The 23,786-nt window shown below is 44.4% G+C and overlaps 1 non-coding gene and 1 pseudogene across 1 annotated transcript; one reads left to right on the top strand and one right to left on the bottom strand.

Annotated features, from left to right (window-relative positions):
* The first annotated feature begins 8,154 nt into the window (after window positions 1–8,154).
* LOC130038841 (U6 spliceosomal RNA) lies at window positions 8,155–8,261 on the top strand. The gene has a single exon (XR_008794797.1). It is a non-coding gene; the product is annotated as a U6 spliceosomal RNA (small nuclear RNA).
* Window positions 8,262–11,418: 3,157 nt separating this feature from the next.
* Window positions 11,419–23,786, bottom strand: part of LOC130038830 (tubulin alpha-1 chain-like) — an 85,361-nt pseudogene continuing 72,993 nt past the window's right edge.

Here is a 23,786-nt window from a genome sequence, read left to right as displayed (position 1 = left end):
CCTTGTAAAATTCATTTAGGTCTGACACTAGCTTCTTCCATTTTCCACTCTGAAATGTTGACCCACTTAAGTTTAAAGAATACAGTGATATTTTGGTCACTTTGGGGGAAAAAATGAATCTGAAATTGACATTACTGTTTTTCCCCTTCCTTTCAGGGAAAAGGTTGCTGTTGTTGCAATGACCAGGGCCGGCGTCTGTTAGTTGTGCTAGTCACACACTGACCATGGTGCTCTGCGGGAGTTGGACTCCTCCTTGCTGCGCTCACACACTTCAGTTGTGTGCTATGCGCCAGAGAACACACAATCTATTGTGGCAGAGTTGCAGGGACCATAGCTGGACTCAAACTCATGGTCTCCTACTTACAAATAACAAGTTCTCGCCACTGAGACATCACCCCCCAGGCCCAAGCATGACTATTTTTTTTTTTTGATGGAAGAGAAACATTTTATTTATTTATTTATTTATTTATTTTATTTAATCACTGTGGGAAAAGTTACAAAGCTTTCAGGTTTAAGTCTTGGTCATGCAAATATCAAACACCTTTCCCTTTACCAATACTTATTTTTCACCGCAGAGAACCCCAATAACCGACCCCCCAACCCTCCCAATGCCTGTGAGGCAGATGAAGTCTAGTTAACACTCTATCTACTTTGACTCGATTCATTGTTTTGACAAAAGATGCACCATTATTATTTAGAGTTTACACCCCCAAATCAGACATGCTGAAAAGGCATTGTGAGATAATTTGTTTTCTACAGCTGGTCACAAGAATTAAACGATTTTGGATTTCTGCTATTTTACTTATCAACCCTGTAAGTATTTCTGCTGAGAGTCAGATAATTAAGAGATTGGTTTCTGTGCTCTGGAGCCATGGCCCTGCCGGAGAGCCGCTCGTGGGGGGCAACTGGTGACCTCGGTAGGGCGTGAAGGATGAGCCGGGAATGCCCCCCTTCCCATGAGGTTTGAGTCGCCCCGTCATGACCGGCTCATACCTGGCTTTCCACAAAGCTCCCAAGCAGCTGCCATCTTTCTTTCCAGAGGGAAAAAGACGGAAGGGACCAACACCCTTTCCCCTCTGGGCAGGCAAGGCATGACTCTTTTTGAATAAAAATAAAAGGATCTTGGATTTTTCATTAAGGACAATCAGGCTGGGCTTTAGTCTAGAGCAATCCACAGTCCCCCCTCCCTCCTTTTAACACTCTCATTTGGCAGTGAAATGTGACTTGTGGCTTTTTCTAAAATCTAGAGACAGACAAGATCTTGGCTAGTGCAGTATTTCCTCTAAGAAGAGGATGCTAAAGAGTTCATCTCACCAACATCCTATCAAACACATTTCCCCTCCCGATTGCCCTTCAAGGTCACAGACACAGACAATACACAGCGTGATTCAGAAATAAACATGCAAGAAGAAGGAGCTATTTCTGTCCGAATCTCTAACAAAATAAGTTGGCCCGTTTTATGTTGTATACATACCATACTGACACTGTTTTTCTAGCACTACTAACTATGTGTTTAGATTGCACTGCTTTCCCAAGACCCACACATTGCATGTGATAACGCCATATCACTGAACATCGTACATTTCATGATAAATACAAAAGGGTTAAAGACTGGTAACCTGGGACTGGAGAGATAGCATCGAGGGTAGAGCACTTGCCTTGTGCTTCAACCCCTACCATCCGGAGTGATCCCTGAGCACAGAGCCAGGAGTAAACTTAGCCGAGTGTGAATCACCTTCAGTCACCCCAAAGAAATACCAGTAACCTTACTGTAATGGGTAAAAACAAAAGTGTGAGTGAGTAAATCCTGGAACATCAAGGGGGCCAGAGAGAGAGAGAGAGAGAGAGAGAGAGAGAGAGAGAACATGAGGTAAGGTGCTAGCCTCCACCTTTGGGTGGAGGTGACCCAAAGTAAAAAACTAAAAAGTGGAACACCTAGATATGTTGACGTACTGATCAAGTCTAAACGTAGGCCTGCTGGAAGACATATCCAGGAAAAAAATGATGCAAGTTGTTTAAAAATTAATATTGTACTGTTATACATGCATTATATTAGAAAGTATAGGAGATGTTTATTTTTTATGAGATATTTAAAACCCTGTTTTTTAGATTTTCTTTTTGCTTTGCTTTTTTTTTTATTACATCTTACACAGAGACTGAGGGCTATTAATTTAGTCTCTTCACCATCGTGGCAGAGAAAGGGAGAGGCAGTTTGTCATGTGGTTAGAAGTGTGGGTTTGGAAGTCAGACCATTCAGATTCTGGCACCCAATATCACCACTTGGAGCCTTTTGGTAAATTGCTACACCGTTTTACACTTCAGGATCCTTCAAGAAAAATAATTGTACCCAATTCATGTGGTTCTGTTTGGATTTAATGAAACAGCACATGTGAAGCTCACAGCAACATGTCTCTCACAAAATGAGGACTTGCTACATGTGAGCAAAAGAGATGGCTTCAAAGGAAGTGGTTTCTTTTTTTTTCTTTTCTTCTTTTTTTTTTCTTTTCTGGGTCACACCCGGCGTTGCACAGGGGTTACCCCTGGCTCATGCACTCAGGAATTACTCCTGGCAGTGCTCGGGGGACCATATGGGATGCTGGGAATCGAACCCGGGTCACCTGCGTGCAAGGCAAACGCCCTGCCCTCTGTGTTGTTGCTCCAGCCCTGGAAGTGGTTTCTTATACAATCTATGGTCCCGTACTGTCTGCTTGAAGGGAAAACACACTATCCGACTCTGGAGGGAAGTAAAGAAACTTGAATGTTAACTTCGATACACACACACACACACACACACACACACACACACACACACACACATACACACACACTCATGCACTCACACACGTACAATTTCTTTATTTGGGGGGTTCCCAGGCAGTGCTCAGGAAGCCTGGGGACCTCTTCCGGTAGGGCCAGAGGATGTGGTACTGCTTGAGGCCCAACAGTGCAGGATTATCCAGGAACCCCTCATGATGGTCAGGACCTTCCCCAGGTCTGTACCTGCTGATGCTTAGAGGCCGGGGTGTGGGCATACATTGCTGGGAAGAAACTGGGGTCTGCTTCAGGCAAGACACCTTAACCTTTGTACTGTCACCCCGGCCTCCCAACTTGAATGCCTATAGTTTTTACCCCTAAAGTCCACTCTGCCTACTCTTTGACATTCATCATTAGATAGCCATCCACATACTTCATTTTTCTATTTTAGACCCTTTGCTGGGTGGCCAACTGGGAGGGAGACGATGACATCAACTTCATTGATTTCATATCCGGAATTCTAATGAGGGGAGGTTGAATCAGATCAAAACTGAAACCAGGCTTGAGAGGTAGTTCATCGAGGGTGTGCTAACCTTGTACATGACTAACTCTGGTCCAGTCCCTAGCACTACAATTATGGGCACTTCCAGGAGTGATCTCTGAGCACAAAATCAGGAGTCAGTCCCGAGTACTGCAGGGTAAGGGCAAGAAGAGAAAGAAAAAAATAAACTAAGAATAATGGTTTTGTATGACAATAGTTGCTGGAAACTTTCATGTTGGACAAGACCTGAGGGTTTAGATAAAGATTATTCTTGATAACATTTCAGTATCAATACTGCAAACCACAATGCCCAAAAGAGAGAGAAGAAAAGCTTCTGCCATAGAGGCAGGCAGTGGGGTTAGGGCTGGGGGGGGGGGGGTGATGGGAGGGAACAGCTTTGTAATGGTCTATCTCACAATGATTCAATAAAATGTGTTTTTTTTTTAAAAGAATAATGGTTTTCTTGTATGTCTATGTTATCTCATTTAATGGTCAAAAGATGAAGGGTCATTAAAAGCTAATTTTATTTCATTTGTAGTGATTCATTCCTCTTAATTTTAAAATTTTCTCTTTGTAGCAATTAGGCACACACTTAAGAAGTAAAGCCATTTACATATGTTGACAAGGGAGCAGATACAGAAATTGCTCCAGACCTCAGCAAACCTGGACATGATTAAGGCGGTGCAACTTGGATATGACCTTCCCCTCCCAGAGGTAACTCACTCCTGGCTGAAGAGCTTTCAGAGGTCAAAGTGGAAGAACAAATGATAAACGGACCTACCAGGAAGCCTTTGTATTATTAGTAAGATAAATCCCGAAATTCCAACAACAGATAATTGTTTAAGTGTTCATTTTAACAAGGCCAATAATGAGGCCACATAAAAGGTATATACTGACATCATCATAATCTAATGGCAAATAAATGTTTTAAAAAATAAGGTATTGGGGCTGGAGTAATAGCACAGCAGGTAGGGCGTTTGCCTTGCACGCGGCCGACCCAAGTTCGATTCCCAGCATCACATAGGGTCCCCCGAGCACCGCCAGGAGTGATTCCTGAGTGCAGAGCCAGGAGTAACCCCTGAGCATTGCCGGGGGTGACCCAAAAAGCAAATAAATAAATAAATAGATAGATAAATAAATAAGGTATTATTCTGCATTTGCAACTGAAAAGCCTCACTGTAAACAGCCCTCTTGAAGGGTCTTGTTATTTTCATTCCTCCCACTCTGCATCTGATTCCTCATATTTTCCCAGAGAAGGAAGGAGATGGAATCATCCATGGACATATGGAAAGTCGGAGGAATTAAGCTTTCAAGCCATGTCCAAAATTTTCAGAAGCAAACTTTGTTCAGGTTGCACAACTGTGATTGGATTACTTTCTAAAGGGAGATTTGTGGGGTTGGGTGGTGAGTAAAAACTAAATTCGGGGAGATTTTGGAGGGAAAGCTCTTAAGCTTAGGAATAGAGAAGGAGAATCATGTTGGACTCACCCAGGGTGGGAAGCTGAAACTTGGGTCTCTGGACTTTGTCCCTGTTCCCACTCCTGTGTGTGTTGTTAGGGAAAGTACCCAGGGGCCCTCTAACAGAGCATTTCCATTTATCTGCTGGGTAAAGGCTAACAGATGAAGGCATACACCATCCTCTGTAGAACAGCTAGGGCAGGGGCAGAATTCCCTGCAATGGAAGACTCCTCTATGTCTAGCTTTTTGGTTGAAGTTTGTCTCGAGAGCTCTGTTGACTCTCAGTTCCATTAGACAGGAAGGAAAGATGAAAATGGCCATCTTGGACAAGACGAGAAACAATTGCATTATTCATGCTTGAGTCTGGCTTGGTTCCAGGGCTTTAATGGTTTAAAAAGAAAAAAAAAATCAATGAAGCCATTGACCAGTTTAATTCAACTGATGTTTACTTATCTCTTTTCACAGCATAGGGATTACCTAGGCAGTCAGAACTAGTCCGTCCATAGCCACTTGGAAGGATTCTCAGAAGAGATGAGCCCTGAATAGGTCAGACCAGGGCCTGGGGGCAGATAGAGTCTTATACCTCTCTATATGAGTTCAGGGATCTGCATGTTGGGTCAGAATTAAAGGTGCCAAGTTTGGGAGTTAGAAAGATAATATAGAGGTTAAAGTGTTGACCTTCATCCCCCAGACTCAAGGTTTAAATCATGGGCCAGGGGTTATTACTGATCACAGTACTAGGAATAACTTCTTACTACTGTTGGATGTCCTCCAATTCCTCTCTCCCTCTAAGAATATCTTAAGTATTAAGTCTGGTCAAGGAGGGACCTTTGGTGGCCTAATATCTTCAGCTTACCCTTCTATAAGTGTACACCCCTTGACAATTTCCTCCTGGTTCCCCAGCCAAGCCGTCAGCTCTTGGATAGAAAGGTTTGTAAACTTTCTCTTCATTGCCATAAGCATCATACCTAGCATCTAATATGTGCTTAAAAATTTCTGTTGAATGAATAAACCAACTAAAGTGACGCTTGGCAGTTTTAAAATTCAGTTATCTCAGGTCTCAAGGGTCAACTGTTACATGTCCAGTTACCTCAGAACCATAAAAGGATGTTATAATTATCTAGAAATGGACTCGATGAGAACATATCCCGATAGGTAGGAAAGGATAAGGAAAAGCAGTTCTGAAAAAGCACGTTTTTTAGCATTTGGGAAAGGGGAGAAAAAGTGAAAATGAGTGAAGGTAATTCTGGGTCTCCAGCAGGAGACATTATTGAAATCAACTCCTTCCAAAAAATAATTTTTTTTTTAATGGCAATTAAACTCAAGTAAACTTGGTCAGAGAAATAGTATATGGGACGGGTGTTGGGAGGATCCTCCCAGGATGGGAGAAGCATGCTGAAAGTAGACTCTAGAACCAACATGATTGCCATTCAATGCCTCTTTTGCAAACCACAACACCCAATAGGAGAGAGAGAACAAAAGGGAATGCTCTGCCACAGAAGCGGGATGGGATGGGGGGAACGGGGGTGGGTGGGAGGGATACTGGGATCCGTGGTGGTGGAAAATGGGCACTGGTGGAGGGATGGGTCCTCGATCGTTGTATAACTGAAACCCAAGCACAAAAATTTGTAAGTCTACAACTGTACCTCATGGTGTTTCACTAATAAAAATTAAAAAAAAAAAAATAGTATACGGGGCAAGGTACTTGCCTTGCATGCAGCTAACCTGGGTTCAATCTTACACCACATACGGTTTCCTGAACCCTGCCAGGAGTGACTCCTGAGCACAGAGCCAAGAGTAAACCCTGAGCACCACTGGGTATGGCCTAAATGCCATGGCTTAACAACCCGCAAGCGCCCCCTCCCCCGACAAAATCCTAAATAGACTGAGTTGCAATAATGAGGCCTACTGGGGGCCACCCTAGATAGAACTCAAACTAAAATATAAAATTCCTTTCCTTCATTCCCCTCATCCTGCCCAATTAATCGGTCTTTTCCTTCTTCTTTTTAAATTTAGTTCTTGGGCTGTGTCTGGCTGTACTCTCAAGCTACCCCGGGCTTGTTGCTGAGAGCGCCGGAGGCATTTGGGGGCCGCAGGTGGGGCTGGGTTCTAACCAGGCCTCCTGCAGGCAAAGCGCGCATTCTGACCATTGAGCTATCTCCCCGAACTACATGCCTTGATTACCCTTCCCCCAACCTGGAGTCCTCCAGCCTTGAGGACATCCAGGGGGGACCTTTGTAGTCACTCTGGAAAACCGGAGATCTGACTGGACTGGTCCTTCTTCCCCAGTGTTTCTGAGATTCTCCAGAAATTACCTTAAGAATATGAGGATTTTTAAAAAAAATTTTATTAGTGAGACACCATGAGGTACAGTTGCAGACTTACACATTTTTGTGCTTGGGTTTCAATTATACAATGATCAAATACCCATCCCTCCACTGGTGCCCATTTCCCACCACCATGGATCCCAGTAGCCCTCCCACCCCTACCCCACTCCCCATCCCACCCTGACTCTGTGGCAGGGCATTTCCCTCTGTTCTCTCTCTCCTTTTGGGTGTTGTGGTTTGCAAAAGAGACAATGGGTGACAATCATGTTTGGTCTATCGTCTACTTTCAGCATGCTTCGTTCATCCTGGGAGGATCCTCCCAACACCCTTTATTTGGTGCTCCCTTCTGTATCTGAGCTCCCTTTTCTCCTAGCACGTGTGGTTGGCCTCCAAGCCATGGAGTAAAATTCCTGGTACTAATCTCGGCCAAAGAATATGAGGATTTTAATCAATGCTTTAGAATCCTGAGAAGGTTGATCAGAAGCTTCCAAAGAAAGTTAATGAGGGAAGTAGTCTCTAAGGGCTCTGAGCAAATCAGTTAGTGTCCATGCATGAGAGGTACTAGTCTTCAGTCTTTGAAAATGTCAGGGATCCTTCAAAGGACCTTCTCTACATGCAGGGGACCCAGGTATGAGCCCTACTCCACATACTGGAGCGTCACTGGGAGTGACCCAAGAGTAGAACCAGGTGAACCCCCTGAGCACCACCAGGAGTTGTCCCCAAACCAGATGCAAACAAAAAGTCTCAGACAGATACAGAGAAGAATATGCTTTCTGCAGTTTTGTGCCTTAGCAAAACAGTGAGATGGAGCATAGTATGACCCAACCAGAAGAAAAAGAAAGAAAGAAAGAAAAAAAGAAAGAAAGAAAGAAAGAAAGAGAGAGAAAGAGAGAAAGAAGGAAGAAAGAAAGAGAGAGAAAGAAAAAGAGAAAGAAGGAAGGAAAGAAAGACAGAAAGTGAAAGAAAGAAGAAAAAGAAAGAGAGAAAAAAGACAGACAGACGGAAAGAAAGAGAGAAAGAAAGAGAGAAAAAGAAAGACAGACAGAAAGAAAGAAAGACAGAAAGAGAAAGGGAGTGCTTGCTTCAGCAGCACATATACTAAAATTGGAACGATGCAGAGAAGATTTCCATGGCCTCCGAGTAAGGATGACATACAAATTTGTGAAACGTTCCATATTTTTCCCTGCGGCTGTCCCCCCAGCTTTGATTCTACCACTGTGAATGCTTCCCTTTCCCCTGCCTGCCCCCCACGACCCCCTACTCTAGCCAACTTACTCTTCAATAAAGAACCAACCACAAAAAAAGAGAAAGACAGAGCAGAAGGAGGGAGGGAAGGAATCAAGGAAGGAAGGAAGAAAGGAATGAAGGGGGAAGGAATGAAGGAGGGAGGGAGGGAGGGAAGGAAGGAAGGAAGGAAGGAAGGGAAGGAAGGAAGGGAAGGAAGGAAGGAAAGAAGGAAGGAAGAAAGGAGGGAAGGAAGGAAGGAAGGAAGAAAGGAAGGAAGGAAGGAAGAAAGGAGGGAAGGAAGGAAGGAAGGATGGAAGGAAGGAAGGAAGGAGGGGTGGAAGGAAGTAGAGGGAAGGAAGGAAGGTTGAAGGGAAGGAGGGAGGGAGGGAAAGAAAGAAAAAACTACCCAGTCATAATGACAATTTTTAGATGGCAATATTCCCAGAAAACTCAGTTTTCTTTTTTGTAGTTTTCAATAGGCTTCAAATGGGTTTCCTAAAATAAATGTATGAGCTCGTGGATCCTGCTTACTGTTCTGTACCTATGTGTAATTCTAATAGGCCAGAATTTATTATACATTATAATAGGGCAAAATATAATGAAGTTAATTATAGCATTGTGCTGGTGGGGTGTTTTGTGAGCACCCTGTACTTCTCCTGCATTCATTACAACAAATAGGAATCTTGACTTTTTTTTTTAAATTGAGTCATTGAGATACACAGTTACAAAGCTGTTCAATACATGTTTCTTCTCTTTTAAAATAAATTTAAAATATTAAAAAAATAAAGAGACAGAAGAGGAAAAAATAGGGCCGGAGAGATAGTACAACAGGTAAGGAAATTACCTTGCATGTATACCTGACCCAGGTTTAATTCCCTCACCCCAGAGTGTCCCTCAAGGCTGCCGACGGTGATTCCTGAGCACAGCCAGGCGTGGCCTCCAAACAAACAGAAAAAAAGAAACTGTCAAGGCACCTGCAAATGGCATCAGAGTCCATGCATCTTGGTACTGTGAGAGCAAGGGCACAGGTTCTGACCCTGTGTGCTTAGATCGCATTTTGGGGGAGTAGGGAGAGGCATTAGAATGGCAAACAGTGGTCCTCTTAGTAGTCATTGATGCACATGACTGGCTCCTTCAACCAGTTCCTTCTGGTCTGTGCAGATGTCCTTCCTCCCACACCCTGCTTTCACAGTACAATCAACATCTCTTGTCCCCTCTATTAAATCACGGCTGGAAGAGAACTGTGTCTGCTGATGTACTTTTATTGAGATTGAGTCCCATAACCTTTGCAATAAAATGAGACTTGGCTACTTAAAGTCTCCCTGTCTCCTCTCTCTCTCTCTCTCTCTCTCTCTCTCTCTCTCTCTCTCTCTCTCATTAACCAAATCCAATTCGTCCCAATCCTTCTACATTTCTGACAAGGTGGGGGGTTGGGGATAGTAAATTGTTTAGGTCCAAAGGGAAGCGCCTTATTAGGATGCTGTGAGGACATGAAATTAGATTTCATCTGGGGACAAAAAGACATGTGGCTAGCATGCAGTCTAATGAATTCGGTGAGGAATTCTTTCATCTGTCCAGAAACTCTTTCTAGAAAAGTGGCCTGGGATAGGCCATCAGCTGAACTCTGAGGATCAAGAGACACTTGGTGCAATCTTCATCCTTGCATCTAGTGGGAAAAACATATTCATGCTCATAATTTTGATACAGAGTTTTAGGGGGGCACTGGGTGTTATGGCAGAACAGAAGAGGGGGTACTTCCTCTCTCCCTACTCTCACAGTGAACATTAGGAGGCATAGCCGTAGCCCCTACAAGTCGTGAAGAAGAAGTTCTCCCAAAGCCACAGCATGGGAACCTGGGGAGCAAGCTTCCAGGCTGAGAGCAAGGCAGGAATGAAAGCAGGGCACCTGCAGGAGAGAAGGATAACTAGTGTGACCGGCACAGGATGGATGGATGGGCAGTTCCACAGAAGGGTGAGGTGGCACTGGCCAGAGCCAAACATTTTCCTATTGGTCATTATTAAATGGGCTGGAGCGATAGCACAGTGGTAGGGCGTTTGCCTTGCATGCGGTCGGCCTGGGTTCAATTCCTCCGCCCCTCTCAGAAAGCCCGGCAAGCTACCGAGAGTATCTCGCCCACACGGCAGAGCCTGGCAAGCTCCCGGTGGCATGTTCAATATGCCAAACACAGTAACAACAAGTCTCACGATGGAGACGTTACTGGGCCCGCTCGAGCAAATCGATGAACAACAGGAGGACAGTGACAGTGACATTATTAACATATGGATCAAAAAAAGGGAAGTAAAGATCAACATTTACTCAGGACATACTCTAACACACATAATCCTCAGGGGAGTAGCTATTCATGAAAAGCATCTTTTTGTCTACAGGTCCTCAGACGTACCATGATTTCTTATCGACATTCCTGATAGCCCCTTCGCTGCACTTGTGAGTCACCTTCCCACCATGAACTCTCTCTCTCTCTCTGTGTGTGTGTATGTGTGTGTGTGTGTGTGTCTGTGTACTCCTCTTTCTCCAACTCTTTGTTCATTTAAACATTTCTTTTTTTTCTGTTTTTTTTTTTCTTTTGGAGGGGGTGGTTTTGTCTACTGGCTCTGTGCTCAGGAGTGACCCTTGGTGGTGCTCAGGGGATGGACCTGTGCTTTGGTTTTGAACCTTGGTCATGGCCACCACAGGCCAGATGCAAGGCAAGTGCCTTACGTCCTGTTCTATCTCGTTGACCCTGAACTCCTGGCTCTCATATGCCTGGAATTATGCAAATATGAAAAGAGCTAGTGTTGTCCAATGGCAGAAGAAATATTAATCAGTGCTGATACTCTTTATTCTATTTTTTGTCACTGGAAAGGAGGGCAGACCTCGATTTTAAGGGGAATGTGAGAATTTTAAGGAGATTTTAAGAAGATTTTTAAGTGAGATTTTAAGGAGAATATGAACATGTTCTTATTGAATTGCTAGACTGACTGACAAGTAAGAATTTTTGCATGTTGTGGTATGGTGCTTCCACTTAGTAATTATCTAATAAAATCTAACAGTGTAAAACTGGCTAAGGATTTTCAGTCTTTCATTTACTCCGACCATCCTCACATTATGACTTCACACTATTACAACACATTCACCAAACTGCTCTCTTTCTGTTATCCACAAATTACATCCTGTGTCCTTATCTTCACTTGCCGAAGGAAAGATGAGGAAAATCTACAAGATGAGTCATCAAAGATTGTTGGGAACGAGAACCCAGAATGCTGGAATCCAGTTATGGAATGCTGTCCTGGAATGCCAACTCCAGTGGGGGTCCTGTCTGCTCTGTCGCTCCCCTCCTGGAAGACTTCTTCTTAAGAAAGCCCTTTATGTTGATAATTTACCCTGATAAACTAACACCCTTGGATATGTAATAGTCTAACCCGGAGAGATCAAGGCTATTAGGTGCCTCACCGAAGAATGTTATTCTCCTTCTAATGATTATTGGTTCTAAGCACTGTAGCATTGTCCTCTCATTGTTCATCAATTTGCTCGAGTAGGCACCAGTAACGGCTCCATTGTGACACTTGTTGTTACTGTGTTTGGCATATCAAATATGTCAGGGGGAGCTTGCCAGGCTCTGCCGTGTGGGCAGGATCCTCTTGGTAGTTTGTCGGGCTCTCCGAGAGGGGTGGAGGAATCGAACCCAGGTTGGCCTCGTGCAAAGCAAATGGCCTACCCGCTGTGCTAATATCCACGAGGCTGTTGACCTCTAATCCCATGCTTTTTCTCTTTTATTTCTGTCTCTTTCCTTAATCCTTGCAGTGACCCTGCTTCAGGTCTGTTCCTCGGGGGCTAGTCGTCTGCAAAGGATGTTCTATATCATTGGTTGTGAAATGGCTCAGTCAGTGAGGCTGCAGGTAGGGTGTGTGTTACGAGGCCCAGTGAAATGCCTCTTGTCTTGCCAGAAGCTTGGAGCATGCCAAGGTGAAAGATGATCCCAGTCTGCAGACAATCCCACGTGTCTGCCAGGATGGGGCAGCTCCCATCCACAGGCTGATTCTAAACCTCCAGCCTGCATGGAAACCTCCCTCCCACGCTAATCCTGCAGGGTTTTATTTGCTTGCTTTTAATGAAGTAGGGTTGTTTTAGTTAGGGAAATTAGAGAAGGGAGAGAGAGAGAGAGAGACAGTGACAAAGAACAGTCCTGTGCTTTGTCTCCACTTTGGTCACTACTTAAAAGTGCAAATCTATCATCTAAACGCCTCCATTTCACATTGTTGATAGAGAAGAGACTTTCTGACTCCCTGTTATTCAGAACCTTATGGGTTTGCACATGCCAGTGGTTTTCAACCTTCTCATCACTGTGGGTCACGAGTTTGTGCTGTATATTCTGTTCTCCCGCAAACACGTGTTATCAAAAGATTTTAACCAAATAACCGTTGTACATAGCCAAGCAACCATTACCCCAAGTTGTGCATTTCCTAAAGTTAAATACTAGCAAGCCCATTAACTGCTTTGTGTGTTTCCCAGAACGCCATGGGGAGAGCAGCATTTAAATGTCCATTAAAATCTTGAGTGTAACTACTGCGTAATGACACCACAATTCAATTTTACGGCAATGTGCTGGCTGCCCTCCCCACTGGATATCTGCTTCTGCTGGAACCTTTTCCTTTAGGAACTGACCCTCTCTCGAATGTTCTGACAACTCCATTGCCCTACTTTCCCCGACTGTGGGTCATTTGCTGAGTATGTGAGCTCACTTTCGTAACTGTGATCTTCGTCGGTGTTATAAAGACTGCTGAGTATGGAACTATGGATTTTGTTCTGGTCGGCACAACGTAAAGAAATTCTGTTCCAAGTGGTTATAGAAACACTTCTGCTAGTTGGGAAATAGTCACAATCCCTTTGATTCTCCTCGCTCCTGAATTGAATGTATGTGCTACTGATGGAGCTAATGCAACCATCTTAAAATGGAAAAGACAAAGAAGAAAAAAAGACAGGGGCTGGAGTGATAGCACAGTGGGTCGGGCATTTGCCTTGCATGTAGCTGACCCAGGTTCGATTCCCAGCCTCCCATATGGTCCCCTGAGGACCGCCAGGAGTAATTCCTGAGTGCAAAGCCAGGAGTAACTCCCAGTAAAAAGAGAGAGAGAGACAGAGAGAGACAGAGAGAGAGAATCACAAGATATCAATGCTGACATCTTTCGTCACCTAAACAATAACATGAAATTATTTGTCACTGCCAAACTACAGTTTCTAAGTCAAATTTGTGCTCGTATGCCTCAGGAGACCTGCCTGAGAAGCTTATTATAGTCAGGGGTAGCCTCCTCTGCTCCTGCCTCCCTTTTCACGCCCAGGAGTTGGATTCTAGGCTCTGCCAGTGCCAAGGGTTCAGCTGGTCACTGCCAGCATGTTGGAAAGTCTACTGCTTGCCATCAGTGGCATTGAGTGATGGTCCCTCAGTCTGGAGGTGCTGCCTACAGAAGTGGTCATGGCTCTAGCTTTTCATCCAAGCTGAAACGCTGGGCTTACCAAGCGTATGGTCTGCCCAGGGTTCTGGCTGTTACTTCGACATGAAGAGTGACTCTGGATGTTGATATTTCCATTATCCATCTGGCTGGTAGATGGCTCCCCTGGGCCTATAAGCTTCCCCCCACTTCCCCTAGAATCCCTGCAGCAGAAGGTAATGGAACCAAAGATGGCCCAATCCAAGCAAAGAGGGCGGGGCAAGAGTTTTCTATTCAGTTGTATATTGATCTTTGACTTGCCCTTGGTTCACAAAGTTAGTGTCTGCTAGCTGATCATTTCCTTTATAGGAAATAGATTAATCCATCATTGCTATAGGAAGTACTTATTAAGGCAGGTAAAGAAACAAACAACCCCTCCCCTCTTTTTGTTTTTTTAAAGATGATGTTGTCAAGTTCCTGTCATTTGTTGCTGTACAGAATCCAAACCTATGCTGGCAATCAAAATCTGTATGTTTCAGTAAACAGATTTTTTAGAGAGAGCAGTTTTTTGGCCTGAAGGAGTACTTCAGCAAGAGCGGAGAAATAGTTGCATATAAGTAAGTCATAAGTAAAGCAAGAACTCTGGTGTGATTTGAAGGCCAGGTTATTTGGGCTAAGTAGTTGAAGAATATATCATGAGGTATTTCGAGGGTTATGAAATAAATTTAGTAGGCTACAACCAGCATTTGTTTTGTTGGGTTTTATTTTCCCATGAATGTTCATAGTAGCTTTATTCCTAAAACCAGATTATGAATCCCACTAGACTGAAGAATTCTGGTCTAAAGCATCAAGCTATTTCCATAGGGTACCCTGGGAGGGTGGCTTCAGGAGAGAAATGACATAATCAGCTACAGAGAAGAAAAGATTGAAAGGCAAGGAGACCAACAGCAAATTAGGCAAGGTTCCTGCAGGTACAAGAAAGGCATAAGAGAGAGGGTCTAGGAGTTAGATTCTGTCAATCGAACTGATAGCATTTAACTCAAACCCAGATAGTCAGGGTTTCTATATTGGTTGATGAATGCAGATAGAAAGACTGGGGGGTTATTGGGGTAAATCAAAGGATATGAACTTTGATGATGATATGGGGACTTGTGACTCCTATTGGGTGGCAAATGCAGCTACCAGCAGTCTGGCACTCATTTCCTCCTCCTCCTCCTCCTCCTCCTCCTCCTCCTCCTCCTCCTCCTCCTCCTCCTCCTCCTCCTCCTCCTCCTCCTCTTCCTCCTCCTCCTCCTCTTCCTCCTCCTCCTCCTCCAGATTTGCCAGCCTACTGGACTTTGCTCAGAATTAGAACCTCATTTACAGCAAAAGACTGTAAAAGCCCGTGCTCTTGTGCTGCGCCCATTCTTTTCCTTGAACCTTTTCCAAGGCCTTGGTCAGATGGCTTTTGACCACAAGCTCTAACACTTTGATTTTTAGATGCTTTAAACTGTGAGGAGCACGGGAAAGTTGGCTCACCAGAAATTCTGAGACTTATTTCTGATGGTGAAGTCAGTGAGTTACTGAGGACAGGGTGCCAAGGAGATTCTTTTGCTATTCTTTTAGTTTTCCCTTGAAGGACAAGAAACTGCCGTATTTGCGGTTGTCTCTCTGCATAACCAAGTCCAGATTAGGAGGGAGCTAGTCTTTAACTTGTATCCACAAGTACCAGGAGGTTTACTACATGGCTTGAAGGCCAGCCACACATGCTAGGGGAAAAGGCAGCTCAGACAGAGAAGGGAGTACCAAATAAAGGGTGTTGGGAGGATCCTCCCAGGATGGGAGAAGCATGCTGAAAGTAGACTATAGACCAAACAGGATTGTCACCCATTGCCTCTTTTGCAAACCACAACACCCAACAGGAGAGAGAGAACAAGGGGGAATGCCCTGCCACAGAGGCAGGGTGGGATGGGGGGATGGGGGATGGGAGGGATACTGGGATCAGTGGTGGTGGAGAATGGGCACTGGTGGAGGGATGGGTATTTGATCATTGTGTAACTGAAACCCAAGCACAAAATTTTTTAAGTGTAAAACTGTACCTCATAGTGTTTCACTAATAAATTTTTTTAAAAAATTTGCAAAAAAAATAATGGAGCTAAATAAAATTCCATTTATTCTTCAAAAAAAATCTTATATTCACAATCAGGGCAAAGAAAGCTTCCCAGGAAAGGTCCTCTTAAGTTTCATGGCTTAGAATTGTATTCTATGGTCATAACCAGCCTGCCATTGTTGAGGCAAAAGAGACTCACACTGGCTTAAACAGGGCCATCAACCTACCCCTCTCCCTGTTTGAAGAGGGTCTCCTGAAACCTAGTGATAGCCCAAATATAAAATAATTAGTGTTTTGATAGAAGAGAACATTATTGTTTTGATAGAAGGAAATAGCAAACAAGCAGCTAAGTTGTAGGCCATGCAAAAAGAATAAGTTGAACATAGTTCAATAGTTCATAGAACTAGACTTCTATAGCATGAAAATTTATGCCACTGTAATGACTCACAAGTGGACATTTTAAAATAGAATGGCATTTTATTTTACTTAAATTTTTTTTATTATAAACTGTGACTTACAGAGTTGTTCATAAGACAGTTGATTCGGGCATTCTATGTTCCAACACAATCCCATCCCCAGTGTGACTTCATTGAGAAACAAAAACATGCCCTAGGAGGCTGGAGAGATACTGCGGTACATAAACCACCTGATTATTTGCACATGGCCAACCTAGGTTCAATCCCTGGCACCACATATGGTCCCTTGAGCACTGCTAGATTGATTCCCGAGCACAGAGACAAAGATAATCCCTGGGCACCACTGGGTGTGGCCCCCAGACCACCAAACCTCTCCCTCTTTCTAAAAAACCGTAGTCCCACTTATGGTTCTCAAGGATGGAAAACGCACAGAGGCCTGGGTACCAGGAGGTGAGGACAATGACAGTCTGTCTGCCACAGACACTGTGAGCAGCCAGGGCTGCATCACATATCAGCTCAGTTACCAGAAAAGAGTGGGAAAACTTTCTGGGAAATGAATTCTATTGCTCCTTCAATTCACATAAAAATGAAAATGACATTATGACAATGAGAATTTCTGAGATTTGGCAACGACTGAAGATGACACAGGAAATGAAAGAGAGGAAGATGATTCAGGGCTTTCGAGCCAGTGACGGGAAAAGGACAATCCTGTTACTGGATTTGGGGACTCAGGCAGAAGGAAATAAAATGAAGATTCCTGTGCTGTTCTGTGGGGGGAGACGCAGGCCTGGATGTATTTGGAAAGCGTCAGAAGAGAGGCAGGTGCCATTTACTTGACTTGTGGATATGGACGGAACAGGTGTGAGTCGGGCAGTAGGAGATTATGCCCACATACTCTTCTGTTCAACGTCTTTCTCAGTTCTGCTCAACTCCTTTAAGTTTTAATCCTCAGGGCCCCAAGGATTAACCTGGCTCCTCGCACTCAATGCTAAATAAGCCCTCTTCTGAGGTGCCTTTAGAAGGGTCCAGAGAAATAGTACAGGGGTTAAGGCATTTCCCTTGTATGCAGCCGATCAAGGTTCAATTACCAGCACCACTTATAGTCCCTCTAGTCCTGCTGGAAGTGACCTCTGAGTACAGAGCTAGAAGTATGCCCTGAGCACCGCTGGGCATGACCCAAAATAAAACGAGAAAGCTAACAACAACAACAAAAAGAGAAGAACATTAGACTCCTTAGAGATCTCCAAAATATCTCATGCTCCCTGTTTTCTCTGTCTTCATTATTGTTTTTTCACTGCATATGGCACTCTTCACCTCTCCATCCATCATTGCCTGGCTTTGTCTTCTTTGTGTCTCCGAGTTGATTATACTCCTCAGATGTCTTATGTCTCAGGGTTTCCTGAGACACTTGTGTGTCTCTGTTGTGTTTGCAGAACATGCTGTACAACCCACTTCTTTTTTTTTTTAAGATTTTTTTTTTAATTAGTGAAACACCATGAGGTACAGTTGTAGGCTTACAAGTTGTTGTGCTTGGGTTTCAGTTATACAATGATTGAGTACCCATCCCACCACTAGTGCCCATTCTCCACCCCCACCATTACCAGTATCCCTCCCAACCCCCCATACCCCATCCCACCCTGCCTCTGTGGCAGGGCATTCCCTTCTGTTCTCTCTCTCATTTTGGGTGTTGTGGTCTGCAAAAGAGGCATTGGGTGGCAATCGTGTTCGGTCCATAGACTACTTTCAGCAGGCATCTCCCATCCTGGGCGGATCTTCCCAGCACCCTTTATTTGGTGCTCCCTTCTCTATCCGATCTGCCCTTACCCCTGTGCAGCTGGCCTCTAAGTCATGGAGTGAACAACCTGGTATTTATCACAGTTGTTCTTGGGTGTTAGTCTCTTATTTTGTTACTTTATATCCCCCAGATGAATGCAATCTTTCTAGGTCTATCCCTCTCTTTCTGACTCATTTTGCTTAGCATGATACTTTCCATATTGTGCCACTTGTATGTAAATTTCATGACTTCCTCTTTTCTAACTGCTACATAGTACTCCATTGTGTAGATGTACCAAAGTTTCTTTAACCAGTCATCTGTTCTTGGGCACTCAGGTTTTTTCCGTATACTAGCTATTGTAAAGAGTGCTGCAATGAACAAACAAGTGCAGATGTCACTTCGTCTCTACTTTTTAGCCTCACTGGGGTATATTCCCAGGGGTGGTATTGCTGGGTCAAATGGGAGCTCAATTTCTGATTTTTTTGAGAGTCATCCATACTGTTTTCCAAAAGGTGTACAACCCACTTCCCATTGTAGTTCCAATGGCTCCATATTGTCAGGATCTACTTACCTATCTCTAACTAGACTACCAATTTCTTAAAAGCAAGTCTAAAACATAGCTCCAGTTCCTAGCAGAGTTGTGAAACCCGAAGATGCTCCATCAGCACTTTCTGAGTGAGTGAGGGGTGAGCACGTTTCTCTCTCAATTAAAACTCGCTTTCTGATATGTCTCCAAAAAGTTGACTCAAGAGCTGGAGTGATAGTACAGCATGTCTTGCATGTGGCTGACCCTGGTATGATTCCCAACACCACCTGGTCCCCTGAACATTACAGTGTCTCCTTCCAGGATAGACCTTTCAGCCAGATAATCCCTGACACATCATAGACTAGGCATCACCACCTCCTCGTGTGCTTGCATTGAACTGAAGACCCACATTGACTGGGAATCAACATGCAGACCTCCTGAGCACTTCTTGGGAATACAGCCCACCCCAAAAGAAGTAAATTCAAAAGGACATTAATGCCTAGGATGGAGATCAGTATGTGAGGCCCTCAATCCCATTCCTGGCACCAAACACCTAGTGGTGAGGTGGAATTTGGTGCTTAGTGCTTAGGTAAAAAAAGTCAACCATTAAGACATAATAACTCATGTCAGCAGAGAGATCCTGGAGTTCAGTGATGTTTGGGATGAATCGATGCCTAAATGATGTTACTGGGACCCAGGTTTTCTTTCCCTCTGCTTTGGCTCTGCTTTCTCTGGCTTAGCTCTATTCAGGAGTTGGGCCTCTCTCAGCGTGGTAGGATGGGCCAGTTTGCAGCTAGTCTCAGATTCCCCCATGCTCAAGTCTGGCAGTATAAAAATGCCTCACTCTAGAAGCCTTAGCAGGAGTCTATGGAGTCTCCAGGAGTTCTCAAAGGAGTCTCCTGCACTTGCCAAGATCAATGACTCATTATCCAGGTGGTGTATGACTAGTATTAGATAAGCCTAAATCATGAGCTCTACCCAGATCTGATCCCCCCGCAAATCATAAAAACAAGGGTGGGGAATAGAACTGGAGGGAGGAAGGGTGGGAGGGACACTCCAGACAGAAATCTTGGGGTTTTTTTTCTGAAATTATCAGTGGGGTACATCAAAGGTGAATTTCCACTGTGCTATGCCTGCTGTCCAGAAGGGACAAAGAGACCAAGATCCAGCCAGGAAGATTTTTTTCGTAGTTGTTTTTTTGGTTTTTTGCTTTTTGGGTCACACCTGGGGATGCACAGGAGTTAATCCTGGATCTACACTGAGGAATTACTCCTGGCGGTGCTCAGGGGATCATATGGGATGCTGGGAATCGAACCTGGGTCAGCCGTGTGCAACGCAAATGCCCTATCCACTGTACTATCACTCCAGTTCCCTTGGCAAGGAAGCTTCAAGTAAGAGAGATAGGTAAAGAACTAAAAATTACATTTAGTGTCATCAAAGGAAAAACTTCTATTTATTTACATCATATATATATATATATATATATATATATATATATTCCTCCACCCAGATCCTCCAAATTCCAGTAGGCAGGGCTCACACCCACCCTGGCGCCATGTAATCCTATCAACGGCCCAGACTCAGAGACTATAAAACCCAGCTCCCGGAAGCTGACATCTTATCATCTCATTCCTACTTTGGACAAATTGGCAGGCTACCGAATGTAACCTGCCCACACGGCAGAGTCTGGCAAACTCCCTGTGGCGTACCCAATATGCCAAATACCAGTAACAATGACGGGTCTCATTCTCCTAACCCTGAAAGAGCCTTGAATATGGCACTTTTAAAAAAAATCTCAGGGCTAGGACGAAGGAGACGTTACTGGGGCCTGCTCGAGGCAATCGACGAATAACAGGATGGTCGTGATTGTGATCCTATGTAACAGGAGCTTGCATACCATATTTCATTTCATTCTAACAAACACCTGAACTCTCTTAAAAGTCAGCATCTTGGAGTAAATTAAGTCTCAAAAAAATATGTGACTAATCTGGCCACATACAAACCACATACTATAGCTGCAATAAGAGCCCTTAAAATCCAGAGGATCATGTTGAGAAGACTTCAAGAAAACATCAAATCCAGCAAGAGGGCTGGAATGAGTGAACGCTAATATGAACTCTATGTATTTGGAAATAGGAACGTAAAGCCGATTTTATGTTTATTTTATAAAACCTTTGAGAACTACAGGGACTGAGTAACAAATAGGTGATCACGCTTCTGAGATGGTTGCAATGAGAAAGAGAAGGTGATATTACTACAGACCTGTTTAAGTGTGTCCCCCCAACCCCAAATCGGCCCTGGGCACTTGTTAAATTAAAAAGGAAGCAATTATGTTTGGTCTATAGTCTACTTTCAGCATGCTTCTCCCATCCTGGGAGGATCCTCCCAACACCCTTTATTTGGTGTTGGGAGAACAAAAGGGAATGCCCTACCACAGAGGCAGGGTGAGATGGGGGTATGGTGGGTGGGAGGGATGCTGGGACCCATGGTGGTGGAGGATGGGCACTGGTGGAGGGATGGGTGTTTGATCATTGTACAATTGAAACCCAAGCACAAAAAATTGTAAGTCTCCAACTATACCTCATGATGTCTCACTAATAAAATTTTTTAAAAAAAGGAAGCAATTAATTGCATGAATGGAAGGAACTAGTACCCCAAGAAGAAACAAAGGCAGATAAAAATCGGCTGGATTGAAGATGTTTCTAGGGCAAGTTCAGTGAGTTGACAATGAAAGAAAAAGTTGATGAATAGACCCAAGTCCCACGTGACAGTCAAATCTCATGAAGAAATAAGTCGTCTCTCTTTCTCGTTCTCTATACATGTATGTATACACATACAGACACACACAGGCACGCAATACACACAAATATATATACATATGTATACACATTTATACACACAACTATATATATTTTATATATAGTTTGGGTGCCATACTGAACTGTGCTCAGGGCTTATTCCTGACTCAGTGCTCAGGGATTACTCCTGGTGGTGCTTGGGGATCACATGTGGTATCAGAGATTGAACCCTGGTCAGTCATATGCAAGGCAGGTATCTTAACCCCTGTACTATCTCTCTGGCCCTGCAATTCCCATGTTTTAATTGATGACTCCTCCATAGGCACAATCAGAGACTATGCTAAAATAAAAGTATGAACCCAGGTACTTGAATAAAAGTTAAGTACTCTTTCACAAGAATTCGAGTGAGCCTGCAGGAAAGGATGGCCACTGTGGAATCTCAATTGGGTGACTTGTAGGGCCTCTGGGGTGTGGGTGTGTGCACATGTTATCTGCCTTCCAGAATGTCGTTGCTGAGCAAATAGCTCCTGATTGTTGCCTTTTGAAATACAGACGCACACGCCCAGGACTTTAGAGCACCTGGGCCTGGGCAGTGATTATTAGGCTGAGCCTTCATAATAACAGGTCTGCATCAGCAAATGATAGGCTGTGAGGTCTCAGCCTGAGCCGTCTATTGGGAGGGATTTTCTAAACCGCCCCTGGGCTAGAGCCAGGGCTTCCCTCTCAGCAGATTGCTTGCGCCAATCTTGTCACTATTTCTGCAGGTGACTGAGCTGGTCACACTGCCTCTGCCCACATGCCCACTCTGCTGACCCAAACCCCCAAGAGATCCCAGCAACAGCCTCGTGAGTAAATCAGAAGGCAGTCAGCCAGCCCGTGATCTCTGACTCAGCCTCAGGTAGTAGGGGAAAGGGATGAATGTTGATTGGAACCACGGGGAACTGAAACAACAAAATAATCCATAATGAAAAACCTGCTTCTTTTTTATTTTTTAAATTTTTATTAGTATGATTTTTAATCGAATCACCCTGGGCTACAGTTCCAAAACTTTCACGTTTGAGTTTCAGTCATACGATGATTGAACACCCATCCCTCCACCAGTAATTTTCCACCACCAGTGTTCCCAGTATCCGTCCTGCCCCCCGCCCCCGCCTCTATGGTAGACAATTTCTCTCTGACTTTCTCTCTACTTATGGGTATTATGGTTTGCAATACAGATACTGAGAGGCCATCATGTTTGGTCCTTTATCTACTTTCAGCACACATCTCCCATTGTGAACTATCCCTGCAATCATCATTGACTTAGTGACCCCTTCTCTATCCCAACTGCCTTCTCCTCCAGTTCTTAATGATGTAGGCAGGTAGACAGGGAAGGCCCTCTTCCGAGGCAATGACAAGCCAACTCTGCAGAAAATAGGAAACAGGAAATAAGGCTTACTAAGACCTTCACCGGGCTGCAGAAACAGACCCCAAGAAGCTCCTGCCGGAACAAAAGGCCAGGAAAGGAATTTCTAAGAAGACCATCACCACTCCAACCCTCCCTGGTAACCTCCTTAGCAACGGACGTTTACCTGGGAAGAAGCCCCACGTGGGGGCAGGCTGGAGAAACCCTATAAAGGCCACCTTGAACAAAGGGAGGGCGTGCATATGCTGCCTGAGCCCATGTGCTGCTTGCACCCTCATGGCCGAGCACATGTGGGCTGAGCACATGTGTCACCCGCATCTCCCCTCTTGAGACGTGTACTTTCATGCTTTCGTGTCTAATGCTAGGATGTGTGTAGGGGCTCTCTCTCCGTCCTTGGAGAAGCCTGTGTTCTCTCTTGAGTACGTTTCTCTCTCTCTCTCTCTCTTTCTCTCTCTCTCTCTCTCTCTCTCTCTCTCTCTCTCTCTCTCACTCTCTCTCCCTCCATACCTAAAAATCCTCCAAATAAAATCTATTTACTTCACTGCTCGTCTACTCCTGAAATTCCTTTCTGCGAGGCGAGACAAGAACTCAGTAACCCTGGGTCCTGGGTGGCAGAGGCGGGTGGGGAGAAAGTGACCGTCTTTCTCCTCCCCGCTTCACATAAGTCACCTGTGGGGCCCACCAACATCAATAAAGCAGGCTTCTAATTGTGGAGCAATCTTCCTGGCCTTTGTCTCTACTGTCCTTGGGTGTTAGTCTTATATTATGTCATTTTATACTCTACAAATGAGTGCAGTCATTTCCTCCCTCTCTTTCTGACTCATTTCACTTCGCATGGTACTCTCCATGCCCATTCACATATAAGCAAATCTCATGACTTCATCTTTTCCAACAGCTGCATAATATTCCCTTGTGTGGTTGTACCAGTTTCTTTAGCCAGTCATCTCTTCCTGGGAAGTCAGAAAAAAACCCACTTCTGGATATGGGTTTTGAGGGAGTTGGGGTGTGTGTGTGGGGGGGAGACATCCAAGCTTTCCGAGTCCCT

The sequence above is a fragment of the Sorex fumeus genome, unplaced genomic scaffold (genome assembly GCF_029834395.1).
Source record: "Sorex fumeus unplaced genomic scaffold, SorFum_2.1 ptg000080l, whole genome shotgun sequence".
NCBI classification, from domain to species: domain Eukaryota; kingdom Metazoa; phylum Chordata; class Mammalia; order Eulipotyphla; family Soricidae; genus Sorex; species Sorex fumeus.
This window is presented reverse-complemented; position numbering and strand designations above follow the sequence as displayed.